The following is a 13,529-nucleotide window of genomic DNA, read 5'->3' on the forward strand; positions in this document are numbered from 1 at the left end:
AGTTACGTGTGGATCTTTCTTACAGCCTTGTTGGCCCAGAAGTCTTTTTGCCAGTCTCTGGTTCTTTTTCAGTGAGAATTCTTCCATATGTAGATGAATTTTCAATGTGTTTGTGGGAGGAGGTGCGCTCCACCTCCTCCTACTTTGCCAGCTCAATCTGAAACCCCTATTTATGTGCTTTATTTTATTATTATTATTATTATTTTTTGGCTGCATCACATGACTTGTAGGATCTTAGTTCCCCAACCAGGGATTGAACCAGCGCCCTTGGCAGCAAAAGCACAGAGTCCCAACCACTGGACTGCCAAGGAATACTCATCTATGTATACATTTTCAGGTAAAACACATGTTTAAGAAACCTGTGTGCTATTTTAATCAGTTTTTCCAATTAATCCAACATTAACCAATACCTAGTCCAGATCATGTCATGTAAGAAGGCTTCTCTAGAAATTTTAGAGTTTAATGAGATTTGTGTATAGTAGCTCTTCCCCTGTGAGATGCCCTTCCATGAAACTTTAAGTATACTGTACTATGTCCGTCTTTGCTAACAATATTTTAAACCTTTTCAAAAATTTTAAAATTTGCTAAACAGTGTTTTCAACAACACAGCAATCACTTATCACACAAGAAAAGAGTCATCCTTGGGGCTTCCCAGGTGGCCCAGCGGTTAAGACTCTGTGCTTCCATTTATTGCAGGAGGCGTGGGTTCGATCCCTAATTGAAGAATTAAGGTTCCATTTACTATGGCCCAGCCAAAAAACGAGAAGTCATCCTCAATAGCAGTCACATCTATACCAATTTGAAATATAAAAAGTGTTATTTTGAGTCTAAGTTTATGAAATATTACTTTACTATGGATTAGAACAAGACACACATTCTATCTGGCAACTTCAAATCAATATTTGGCACCTCTGCTGGGAATTCTGTAAAAATTGCCCTTTATGTTCAAACTGACAAAAACAGCTGGATATTACAAACTCAGAACTTTCTTAGGAAAGATGATTTAATGTGTGGTTAATTATTCATTAAGGGAGGAAGGAAGAAGACTGGAAAAGAAGTTTTGTTTCATTATTTCCCAACTATTTGGAATCAAAGAATCATGCAATTTGGAACTAAAGAGAAACTTAGAGGTCAGCAGGTTATGCTTCTGTCTTGTGGCAGAAATTTCCTCTTTAGATCAAATGGTCCCCATTCTGTTTTATTACCATCAAAAATGAGGTGTTCCCCATATTGGAGAGAAATATGCTTCATTCTTGAACAACTCAATTTAGAAAATTCTTTCTTGCTATCAATTTTATGCTGTCATATTGTCACCTCTACTCTTAGATATTAGTTCTGAAATTTGCAGTTTGAACACTTTGATCCTTGCATATTTTGAGGAACTGGATATATTTATCCCGGAGAAAACAAAATGTGTGTGTATGTCCTAGGTGGATTGTGGGTAAGAGTAACCAGCTTTTTAGTACAGAGGAAAATGATCTATGTGTTAGTTTAACAATTAAGCAATGTGGAGGCATGCCTTTGAAAGTAGTAAACTCATTTGTTGCAGAAGAGAGCAGTGATTATCGACTGGGAAATCTTCAGGATGGGATTCTTACATCAGATAGAAGGGCAAGGTAAGAAGCCTCTAAAATTCCTTCTAAAATTCCTTACTATACTTGACACTGTCCATAACTTTCTACTCCATAACATACTTGGTTCCTTCAAATATACATATATGTTATAGCTTCTAGATCTCTACACTATTCTATGTTGATCTGTTGTAAAAGCATGTTGATGTAATAATATCCTTGAAATTTTGTATTCAAAATTAAAATTTATAATTGGCAAACATGTTGCTGAAATAGGTCATCAGGAAATGGCCTCCCCTTGGTGACTTTGATACTGCTATTAAAAATCAATATTTGGGAATTCCCTAGTGGTTCAAGGGTTTGAACGGCACACATTCACTGACAAGGACCTGGGTTCAATCCCTGTTTGGGGAACTAAGATTCCACAAGCCTGCACCAGGGCGCAATGTATATATGAAATACAATGTATATATGAAATACAATGTATATATGAAATACAATGTATATATGAATACATTGTTGCTAAAGAGCCTTGGAAGACAGCAATTCTACCTAAAATGGCCAGAATTTATCCTTAGAACTAGAATGCCACTGACAAAATAATAATTGATTACTTTGTAGCCTATTTAAGGAAATAAGAACCAAGAATCACTTATTTGTAATTCCAGAAAACCATGAAAAACTATTTTTTAAGACTAATTTGGTGGCAGAATCTGATATGAACCACCAGAGGCTACTTGATTATCTGTATTTATCCTATTTATTCTGAACATTCACATGTTTGACTGCTGAAGTATTTAGATGTTTGATTCAGAAGTATACTGTATTACCTTTCTAAATCCAAAAGATCTGAATTCAGAAACACATCTGGCCAAAGAATTTTGGCTTGGGGGCTATGAGCCTGTCATGTGTGACAGAAGATTGGTGGTGAGCATCTGTGTTATTTGGGGTCATAAGAGTTGGACACAACTTAGCAACTAAACCACTGCCACCAGCGTCTGTATATTAAAAAGAAAAGGATGTGATTCTACTTGCAGGAGTGTGGTGCTCCACACATTCTGAAGGATCCAGCAGTACAAATAAAAGCAATTATATCCTGAGTAAACCACGTCATGCTGGGCTATCAACAGTAATGGAAATCTTCAACACCCACTCCCCTACCCCTGCATACACACACAAATACAAAATAACTAGATAGAGACCAAACACATTACAAATCAAGGGGGAAAATGGAAAAAAAATACAATCATTGCAAAGATTTTAAAATGACATATTAATCACAGTAGGCTACCTCATGCTATGATGCTAAATCAGCTTGATTATCTCACTGACGTAACACAAATGAGATTGATTTTCTCTCTCTTACTGCACAGGAATCCAGATCGGAAGGAGACCCTGCTCCATAGTTACTGAAGGGCTTGGTGGATGAAGGTTTTGCCATGTGGCATATGTTGTTGCAACAGGATAAAAGAACATGTGGAAAACTCTGACCCTTCCAGCTTTGGATGGAAGATGATATGTCACTTGCATTCCTGTTGTTCAGGATTACTCACTTTGCCTCCCCAAACTTAAGTGTTCATATGGGTAAGCATAAAAAATGTTTGCCAATCATGACCATCTTTCCCATAAAAGGAAAAAAAAAGAAACAGAAAAGATGGGACAAATAGGAATTTAAAACAACATGGTACAAACAAGTTCAGAGAAATCTATAATTACAATACACAAATGGAGTATACTCATAGTAAAATAGCAGGGCTCCCCAGGTGGCACAGTGGTCAATAATTCGCCTGCCAAGAGGAGACATAAGACACTCAGGTTCAGTCTCTGGGTTGGGAAGATCCAGTGGAAGAGGAAACGGCAACCTACTCCAGTATTCTTGCCTGGGAAATTTCATGGACAGAGGAGCCTAGCAGGCCATAGTCCATGGGGTCACAAAGGGTCAGACATGACTGAGTACGCCTACATAACCAAAAAAACAGGTAATGTCAGAAGGGATTGTTTTAAAAATCTGCTTATATGATGTTTAGAAGAGATCCATCAAACATGTTAGAACAAATAAAGCCTAAAATAAAAAGGCAAAAAAGGATAAAACAGGAAAATATTTAACAGATATGGCTATATTTTTATTAGAAGTATAAAGATTAAAAAATTATTCAGTTCAGTTCAGTTGCTCAGTCGTGTACAAGTCTTTGCAACCCCATGGACTGCAGCATGCCAGGGGTACCCTGTCAATCACCAACTCCCAGAGCTTGCTCAAACTCATGTCCATCCAGTCAGTGATGCCATGCAAACATCTCATCCTCTGTTGTCCCCTTCTTCTCCTGCCTTCAATCTTTCCCAGCATCAGAGTCTTTTCCAATGAGTCAGTTTTTCACATCAGGTGGCCAAAATATTGGAGCTTCAGCTTCAGCATCAGTCCTTCCAGTGAATATTCAGGACTGATTTCCTTTAGGATGGATTGGTTGGATCTCCTTGCAGTCCAAGGGACAGACTCTCAAGAGTCTTCTCCAACACCTCAGTTCAAAAGCATCAATTCTTCAGCATTCAGCTTTCTTTATAGTCCAACTTTCACATACATGACTACTGGAAAAACCATAGCCTTGACTAGATGGGCCTTTGTTGGCAAAGTAATGTCTCTGTTTTTAATATGCTGTCATGGAGAAGGCAATGGCACCCTCCCTCCAGTACTGTTGCCTGGAAAATCCCATGGATGGAGGAGCCTGGTAGGCTGCAGTCCATGGGGTTGCTAAGAGTCGGACACTACTGAGCGACTTCACTTTCACTTTCCACTTTCATGCATTGGAGAAGGAAATGGCAACCCACTCCAGTGTTCTTGCCTGGAGAATCCCATGGACGGAGAAGCCTGGTAGGCTGCAGTCCATGGGCTCGCACAGAGTCAGATACGACTGAAGTGACTTAGCAGCAGCAGCAGCAGCAGCAGCTTGGTCATAGCTTTTCTTCTAAGAAGCAAGCATCTTTTAGTTTCATGGCTGCAATCACCATCTGCAGTGATTTTGGAGCCCCCCAAGATAAAGTCTGACACTGTTTCCACTGTTTCCCCATCTATTTGCCATGAAGTGATGGGACCAAATGCCATGACCTTAGTTTTCTTAATGTTCAGTTTTAAGCCAACTTTTTCACTCTCCTCTTTCACTTTCATCAAGAGGTTCTTTAGTTCTTCTTTGCTTTCTGCCATAAGGGTGGTGTCATCTGCATATGTGAGGTTATTGATATTTCTCCCAACAATCTAGATTCCAGCTTCTAGATTGTGCTTCATCCAGCTGGCATTTCTCATGATGTACTCTGCATATAAGTTAAAAGCAGGGTGACAGTATACAGCCTTGATGTACTTCTTTCCAATTTGGAATCAGTCTGTTTTTCCATGTCCAGTTCTAACTGTTGCTTCTTGACCTGCATACAGATTTCTCAGGAGGCAGGTCAGGTGGTCTGGTATTCTCATATCTTTCAGAATTTTCCAGTTTGTTGTGATCCACACAGTCAAAGGCTGTGGTGTAGTCAATAAAGCAGAGGTAGATGTTTTTCTGGAACTCCCGTGCTTTTTTGATGATCCAACAGATGTTGGCAATTTGATCTCTGGTTCCTCTGCATTTTCTAAAACCAGCTTGAAGTTGGTTCATATACTGTTGAAGCCTAACTTGGAGAAATTTGAGCATTACTTTGCTAGCATGTGAGATGACTGAGATTGTGCAGTAGTTTGAACATTCTTTGGCATTGCCTTTGGGATTGGAATGAAAACTGATCTTTTCCAGTCCTGTGGTGACTGCTGAGTTTTCCAAATTTGCTGGCATATTGAGTGCAGCACTTTCACAGCATCATCTTTTAGGATTTGAAATAGCTCAACTGGAATTCCATCACCTCTACTAGCTTTGTTCATAGTGATGCTTCCTAAGGCCCACTTGACTTAGGATGTCTGTCTCTAGGTGAGTGATCACACCATTGTGATTACCTGGGTCATGAAGATCTTTTTTATATAGTTCTCCTGTGTATTCTTGCCACCTTTTCTTAATATCTTCTGCTTTTTTTGGTCCTTTATTGTGCCCGTCTTTGCATGAAATGTTCCATTGGTATCTCTAACTTTCTTGAAGAGATCTCTAGTCTTTCCCAATCTATTGTTTTCCTGTATTTCTCTGCACTGGTCACTGAGGAAAGCTTTCTCATCTCTCCTTGCTATTCTTTGGGACTCTGCTTTCAAATGGGTATATCTTTCCCTTATTCCTTTGCCTTTCGCTTCTCTTCTTTTCTCAGCTATTTGTAAGGGCTCCTCAGACAACCATTTTGCCTTTTTGCATTTCTTTTTCTCGGGGATGGTCTTGGTCACTGCCTCCTATACAATGTCACAAACCTCTGTCCATAGTTCTCCACGCACTCTATCAGATCTAATTCCTTAAATCTATTTGTCACTTCCACTGTATAATCGTAAGGAATTTGATTTAGGTCATACCTGAATGGTCTAGTGGTTTTCCCTACTTTCTTCAGTTTAAGTCTGAATTTGGCAAAGGAGTTCATGATGTGAGCCACAGTCAGCTCCTGGTCTTGTTTTTGCTGATTGTATAGAGCTTCTCCATCTTTGGCTGCAAATAATATAATCAGTCTGATTTTGGTATTGACCATCTGGTGATGTTTAGAGTCTGGTCCATGTTTCGAGTCTTCTCTTGTGTTATTAGAAGTGGGTATTTGCTATGATCAGTGCATTCTCTTGGCAAAAAAATGATTAAGTATTAATATAAAGGGGGACACGTAATAGTATTTTAAAAGCCCAATTCTCTAGTAAGATATAAAAATTCTAAACTTATGTGCACCTACTACAACAGTATCAAATTATAAAAGTAAAACCTGATAACATGAAGAGAGAATATGCCTCACAAAGCTTAAAGTAGTTACTACATGACTTTTTATAAAAAAAATTTGTAGTCCACTGTACCTGGACATAAATAATCTCAACAAATTCCAAATATCAGCATCAAGTAATGACCATCTTTGAACTGGAATGCTATTAAGATATCAATAAAAAAAATAAGTTTAAAAATTCCATGCTTCTGAAAAAATGAAAAAGAAACCACAGTTGAAAATAATGCACACGTGAAAGGAGAAATGATAATGGAAATTTTAGACTACTCTGAAGTAAATGACAATGAAACTGTTATGTATTAGAATTTGATAGATGGCCAAGGATGAACAATTAGGACCTCAGTAAGGGCACTAATTACAGTGCTTATAAACAGGCCAGATGTGTTTAAATCCAAGAGTTTAGATACTTGGGCGGAGACAGTCTAGTAGGTCACCTTGGGAAAACAATAGAGAACCATTCATTATGTTGAGAATAGGTAAGTAAAGTGGGGGTGGGGGTGGGGAATCAAACATTTATCAATCTTTTCCTACGTGATTATACTGGTAAGCAGTCAATGATCAATCAGCTGGAAACACTGGTGCGGGTGGACAAGTTGAGGCTTGCAGAGAAATCCAAGAGAGCAATCATATTCAGATGCCCAAGTGAGCCTCTGAAAGGGAGCTTGTGGAGCAATCTGTGGGCTGGTCATGGGATTCAAGAGCGAGGACTCACTGCAGTCCCGTGGTGACCTCTGAACCTAACCATCACCAAACTTGACTGCAACAAACCTCTGAAAGCTGTGACCACGACTTCCACTCTGTCTTCCAGTTTCCTGCAGGCGTTCCTGTAGCCGATACTAATTCAGAACCAGAAGGGAAAGGGGATTCTAGAAAACAGCCCCATTTAGAGTAGTCCACCGTTTCTTAATCTGGCAGCTGTGCATCTTCTTTTCAACCACTTCTAAATATGGATAATAGCAAAATCATGTTTCCACTTAAGATGTAACTACCCTCACACAACTGCAAAGACACTTACCATCTCCCCCAGATGATCCACACATGAGATCCACTTTTCAATGATAGTCCTACAGCAGGACCTCACTCATCCTTTAATATCCTGTAACTGTTAATATTGTATGTTACATGGTAGATGAATGGGAGAGGAAAAACGAAACCAACAAGCCGTGTGTGTGTGTGTTGCAGACACAGGCAACAGCTCTTCTCACCCCCACACATTCATATCAAAAAGAAAATACACTCAATACTACCATCCTCATTTCTGCAATTGGTCACCTGATCATTAATATTTGTAAATCTCCTTTCCCCACTATCCATTTAGTATTCTCTGCACTCAGGAAGCACCTCAGCTTTCCTGGGGTATCACCCAAATTTTAATTCCCAAAGGATCTGTAGCATTTGCAGTCCTGCTGTATTGGGTTGTTGTTTTCTATCAGGCTTTCCAGATGCTCAGTGGTAAAGAATCTGCCTGCCAATGAGGAGACACAAGACACATGGGTTTGATCCCTGTATTGAGAAGATCCTCTGGAGGAGGAAATGGCAGCCCACTCCAGTATTCTTGCCTGAAGAATCCCATGGACAGAAAAGCCTGGTGGGCTACAGTCCATGGGGTTGCAAAGAGTCAGACAAGACCAAGAACACACAGTTTTCTGTCAACTTTTTCCATGGTGCATATGAATATGAAGAGGTATTCCCAGAGGATCCATTGTTACTCCACCTTGCTCCCATTGTGTGGTAGCAACCCAGTTTCCCCTTGAGGATCAGGATCAGTTACACTAGCTAATATATATTAAGCCCATTTTTTTTTCTCCTGCTGGTTGGTTCAGTGGCATGAGAAACTCAAACTGTCCAGGTTATAGTCTCAGCTTCCACTTTGGTAGAAGCATTGCCGTGTCTATGGTGAAAACACACTTCCTTGGGAACTAAGACGTCTAAACCAACAGAGCACACCATTCAGAGGATAGGAAGCATCATTTTTACTAGTGGAGCTCTGGAGTTCAGAATAAAAGCAACCAGTTCCATTTCTACCGCTTGATTCTTGGAATGGAGAGAAGCACCACAGGGTGGCTGCTTGCCCAGTGCATATACACTGGAAGAATTTACTCCACCCTTGCACAGTGGTGCCACCCAGCTGAACCACAACTGAGTCTTCAAAGGGCCATCTCACTATCCTAGCAAGCTAATTGCTTCAAAGTAATGGGGAACATCACAGCTCAGTGAATTCCATAAGCTCAAGCCCATTGCTGCCGTTTGTTTGTGTGCTCAGTCAGTCAGTCGTGTCTGACTCTGCAACCTCATAGACTGTAGCCCGTCAGCTTCCTCTGTCCATGGGATTCTCCAGGCAAGAGTACTAGAGTAGGTTGTCATTTCTCCCTCCAGGGGGATCTTCCTGACTCAGGGATCAAACCCGTGTCTCCTGGGTCTCCTGCATTGTAGGTGGATTCTTTACTGCTGAGCCATTGGGTTGCTGTCCTTTACTTGATACAGAATCAACTTCCTGTCCAGAAGTGATGCTGTATCGAATACTCTGAGGATGAAGAGGGCATTTTTTAAGTCCACAATCAGTGATTTTTCTCAAAGCTTGGCAGACAAAAAAGGTAAGTCCATTTCCAGTTCTGACCACTGGAAGGGTTTTTTGTGACCACTATCCTTTAGAGCCACTCCAGAGTGGGGCAGTATGGCCACAGTTGTCCACTCTCAGCTGCTATCAGCATGTTGACTGAAAACCACCTGAAAACAGGCCTGAACTTTGTCTTCATTAGTATAGTGGACACAGAGAACTTCCAATGAGGCTGTAGGTGTGGGTTGAGAGACAGGAGGCAGTTTAACAGGAGTAAGAACAATAGGAATCTGAGCCAGTAGCTCAGGCAACTTCCTTGTGCCTTTAGGACCTGCTTGTGCCCAAACCTGTATATACTTCCACTCACACTGGAGCACTGCTGTGTGTGCCCAGCCCAGTGGCTTCCTGGGTTTTGTCATGGGTCTTTCAAATTTCAGTGGGTCTTCTGGATCAAAGGGCTCAAGGGGCAGAGGAGCACCCACACAGCATGGGTCTGTTGTAGAGTCTTCTTTTACACTGGGCCCCACTGAAAACTGGGAGCCAGTAGAAGTAATGCTTCTTCCTCTGGGGTGGGAAGGGTTAGATCCAGCAGCTTATTCTTCCCCTTAATAGAGATATCATGACCATGCCCCAGATTAGAGAGGGTAGTCACTAAGGCAGAAAGCCCCTGAGCTTTTGTGCAATTTATTTTTACCCTCTGGATAGTTGCTACTTCCTGCTGATCAGGTCCGGTCCATATGCTGTCACTGCCATAATGAACGAAAGTGATATTTTGTGGAATGCAGAGGCAATCCATGTCTCTTCAGACTAAATGATGATACAGGGCTGTAGTGTTGATAAAGGCTTGAGACAGGACAGTGAAGTGTATTGTCACCCCTACCAGGTGAAAACTAACTATTCTTTGTCGTCTTTACTATGAGACAGGGGATCTTCCTGACCCAAGGATCAAACCCAGGTCTCCTGCATTGCAGGCAGACACTTTACCCTCTGAGCTACCAGGGAAGTCCCCCCTTACTATGAGAGATAAGAGAAAAAGTATTCACCAGGTCAAGTGCTGCATAATGGGTACCAAGGATGGTACTGATGTGCTCCAAAAAAGAAACCTCATTTGCAAAAGCAGATACTTTTGGAATCATGACTTGATTAAGTTCACCATAACCCACCAGCATTCACAAAGACCTGTCTCTCATTCACAGGCCAATAGGTGAAATGAATGGGAACGTAGTAGAAATCACGACTTCTCCATCCTTTAAGACTTTTATTGTGGCCACAATCTCTGTAATTCCTCCAAGAATGCTATTACCTTTAGTCTGTTATTTTGGCAAGAAAAAGTTATTCTAGGAATATCTTTTTTCTGGCCTTTAGTTTTTAGTCTTAACTGGAGGATAATTGCTTTATAATGTTGTGTTGGTTTCTGTATACACTTTCTGGTCTTTTTTTATCATAAATCCCTCACTTCATAATTTGGGGAACAACATGGGGATCCTACCATTTGGTGAATATATAAATTCCAACTCTGTATTTCAGACCTGGGAAAATAATCATGGAGCAGATTTGGGTATCTACCAAGACCACTACTCAAGCCGAAACTCCACTTATTGAGTTTCTAGGACTCAGTGTTAACTCAGAGCCAGTGTGCAGTAACTGCCCCCAATTCTGGTTGTTTCTCCTTCCCTAATGCTCAACCATACTGGTAAGTGGCCACAAGTGCCTTCGGGGAATGGTAGGTAGAGGCTTATAGTACATATTTTTGGGCAGTGTAGTGGGTTTCTTTCTTAAGGAGAGCTGCTTCCCCTTAATTTAAGGGGCTCTGTATCTACTCAGTCTGGACCAAATCAAGTCTGGGAATAAGTCAGGGACCCAGCACTGTTACTGGGACACAAATCACAATTTTTGACTCTAGACCTAGAGCTTTTTTTGTGTATACAAACCAAGTAAGACTTTATTAGGATGTCTATTTATTTCAGTCCAAGGGAGATCACAATAAATTAGCCAGTTACAAAGATCAAACCATTCTGATGACCAGTTTAGTTCTGCTGTCCATTATGACAACCATGTTCTCTTTTTTTCTGGTAGGTGACACCATCCTACAGCAAGTGTAGGCAGAAAGTGAAGAGGAACCAAAGAGCCTCTTGATGAAGTTGAAAGAGAAGAGTGAAAAAGCTGGTTTAAAACTCAACAATCAAAAAACAAAGACCAGTCCCATCCGGCAAATGCGTGGGGGAAAAATGGAAATAATGACAGATTTCATTTTCTTGGGCTCCAAAATCACTACAGATGGTGACTATAGCCATGAAATTAAAAGATGCTTGCTCCTTGGTAGAAAAGCTATGACAAACCTAGATAGTGTATTAAAAAGCATAGATAGCACTTTGCTGACAAAGGTCCGTCTAGTCAAAGCTATGGGTTTTCCAGTAGTCATGTACGGATGTGAGAGTTGAACCACAAAGAAGGCCGAGTGCCTAAGAATTGATGCTTTCAAACTGTGGTGCTGGAGAAGACTCTTGGACAGCAAGGACATCAAACCAGTCAATCCTAAAAGAAATCAACCCTGAATAGTCATTGGAAGGTTGCTGGAGCTGAAACTCCAATACTTTGGCCACCTGATGTGAAGAGCAGACTCATTGGAAAATACCCTGATGCGGGGAAAGACTGAAGGCAGGAGAAGGGGATGACAGAGGATGAGATGGTTGGATGGCATCACCAATTCAATGGACATGAGTTTGAGCAAAATCTGGGAGACAGTGAAGGACAAGGAAGCCTTGTGTGCTGCAGTCCACGTGGTCACAAAGAGTCAGACAGGACTAAGCGACTGAACAACAACAACAAAGATAGTTAAGCCATGTGACTTAGCACCTGTCACTCCAGTATCCCACCATTGTCAGTGAATTCAATGGCTCACAGAGAAAGACTACTACAGAACTCCACAGGGATGCTGGTGTTTGCTTCAACAATGCACTACTTAAAGCCTCATGGAAGGGAGTGTCTTCTGAACCCTCCCAAATCATAATTAGGGGACAGTTGCACAGTTCTCACAAAACAAATCCACTCCAGCATTCTGATTGCTTATCTTTTGGATACCTTCCATCTATGCAGTGTGAGATGGATTTTTAAAAAGGTGATCTTCAGGTACTACTCGATGGAAAACAGTTTCATAGTTTGTGTGTGTGGGTGGAGTTTTGAGTAATATGGGACAAGGCCTGAGGATAGAAATGGGTAATGAACTAAGAGATCTGAGCAGAGATAGGCGATTCAGCAGTGATTATACATGAACTATAGAAGTTAGGTGCTGAAAAAAGGGGAGTGGCAATAATCCAAGCTGAAGAGTTAGTGCTTCTGGAAAGATTAAGAATCTGTGAAATGAAACAGATTTGGGACGAGGCAATATTTATGGCATAAAAGAGAGCAGCATGTCAAAAATTATTTTGAGGTTCATTAACTTGGAGGTTGATAATATGGTGGCATTAGTAAGAGAGATGAGGACGCCATGGGGAGAAGGCATATGGAATACAATAGTTTGAAGGTTAGATGGGGAAAGACGTGATAGAGGACTGAAAAATGCTAAAAATATAAATGGCTGGACGGGCCTATGGGAAGCTGATCATTTTGCACAGTGATTTTGTTTTAAACAACTGAAAAAAAATTTATTATTTTTTGGCCAGACTGCATGGCATGTGGGATCTTAGTTCCCTAGCCTCCCTGCATTAGGAGCAGGGAGTCTCGACCACTGGACCACCAGGGAAATCCCTGGCAGGGACTCTTAAGGTTTAAAAACCATTGTCTTATTTGGATAAGCATAAACACTTCTCGTCTTCTTTCCCACCCCACTAGTTATAACAGAACCCTTTTAAAGAAGCATGCCCACTGGGTTAAGGAACGCTGGAGTGGCAGAGATACGTGGATGGTGTTTCTTTTTGCAGTCTATGTTTTTAAAATGTTATTATTTTCATTGTAAAAATATAACTATATTATGATAATGACTATGTTTTTAAATTAAGCACATCCACTTTCCACATGTTCTTAACTGTTCATTCTTCCCCACTATTCCGCCCTCCTCATCACTCTTGTAGGATAAAGATTAGACATTCAGGTTCCTCTTCCAGTTTGTAGAAAGTCACAAGAGACTGTAATTCATTCCCTAACACCCCAAACAAATTACATAGTCTACACGCTGCTGCTGCTGCTGATAAGTCGCTTCAGTCGTGTCCAACTCTGTGCGACCCCATAGACAGCAGCCCACCAGGCTCCGCTGTCCCTGGGATTCTCCAGGCAAGAACACTGGAGCAAGTATAGTCTACATAATTACCCCCCCAAAAAAAAAAATCAGAGAGATGAGAGAACAAAGAAACCTCAGTGAATTAAATTTCAGAAAATGACAGTTCTTCAAATGAAAGAAAAGATCCGCATTGGTTCTCACCATTGACTGAATTATAGACAAGAGGACCCCACCACAGATGATGGCAAGGAGAAATCAGCCTAACTTTTAACAAATTTTAATGGCTGAAACAGCCATTTAATGGCTGAAAGCAAAA

The sequence above is a fragment of the Bos indicus x Bos taurus genome, chromosome 5 (genome assembly GCF_003369695.1).
Source record: "Bos indicus x Bos taurus breed Angus x Brahman F1 hybrid chromosome 5, Bos_hybrid_MaternalHap_v2.0, whole genome shotgun sequence".
NCBI lineage: Eukaryota > Metazoa > Chordata > Mammalia > Artiodactyla > Bovidae > Bos > Bos indicus x Bos taurus.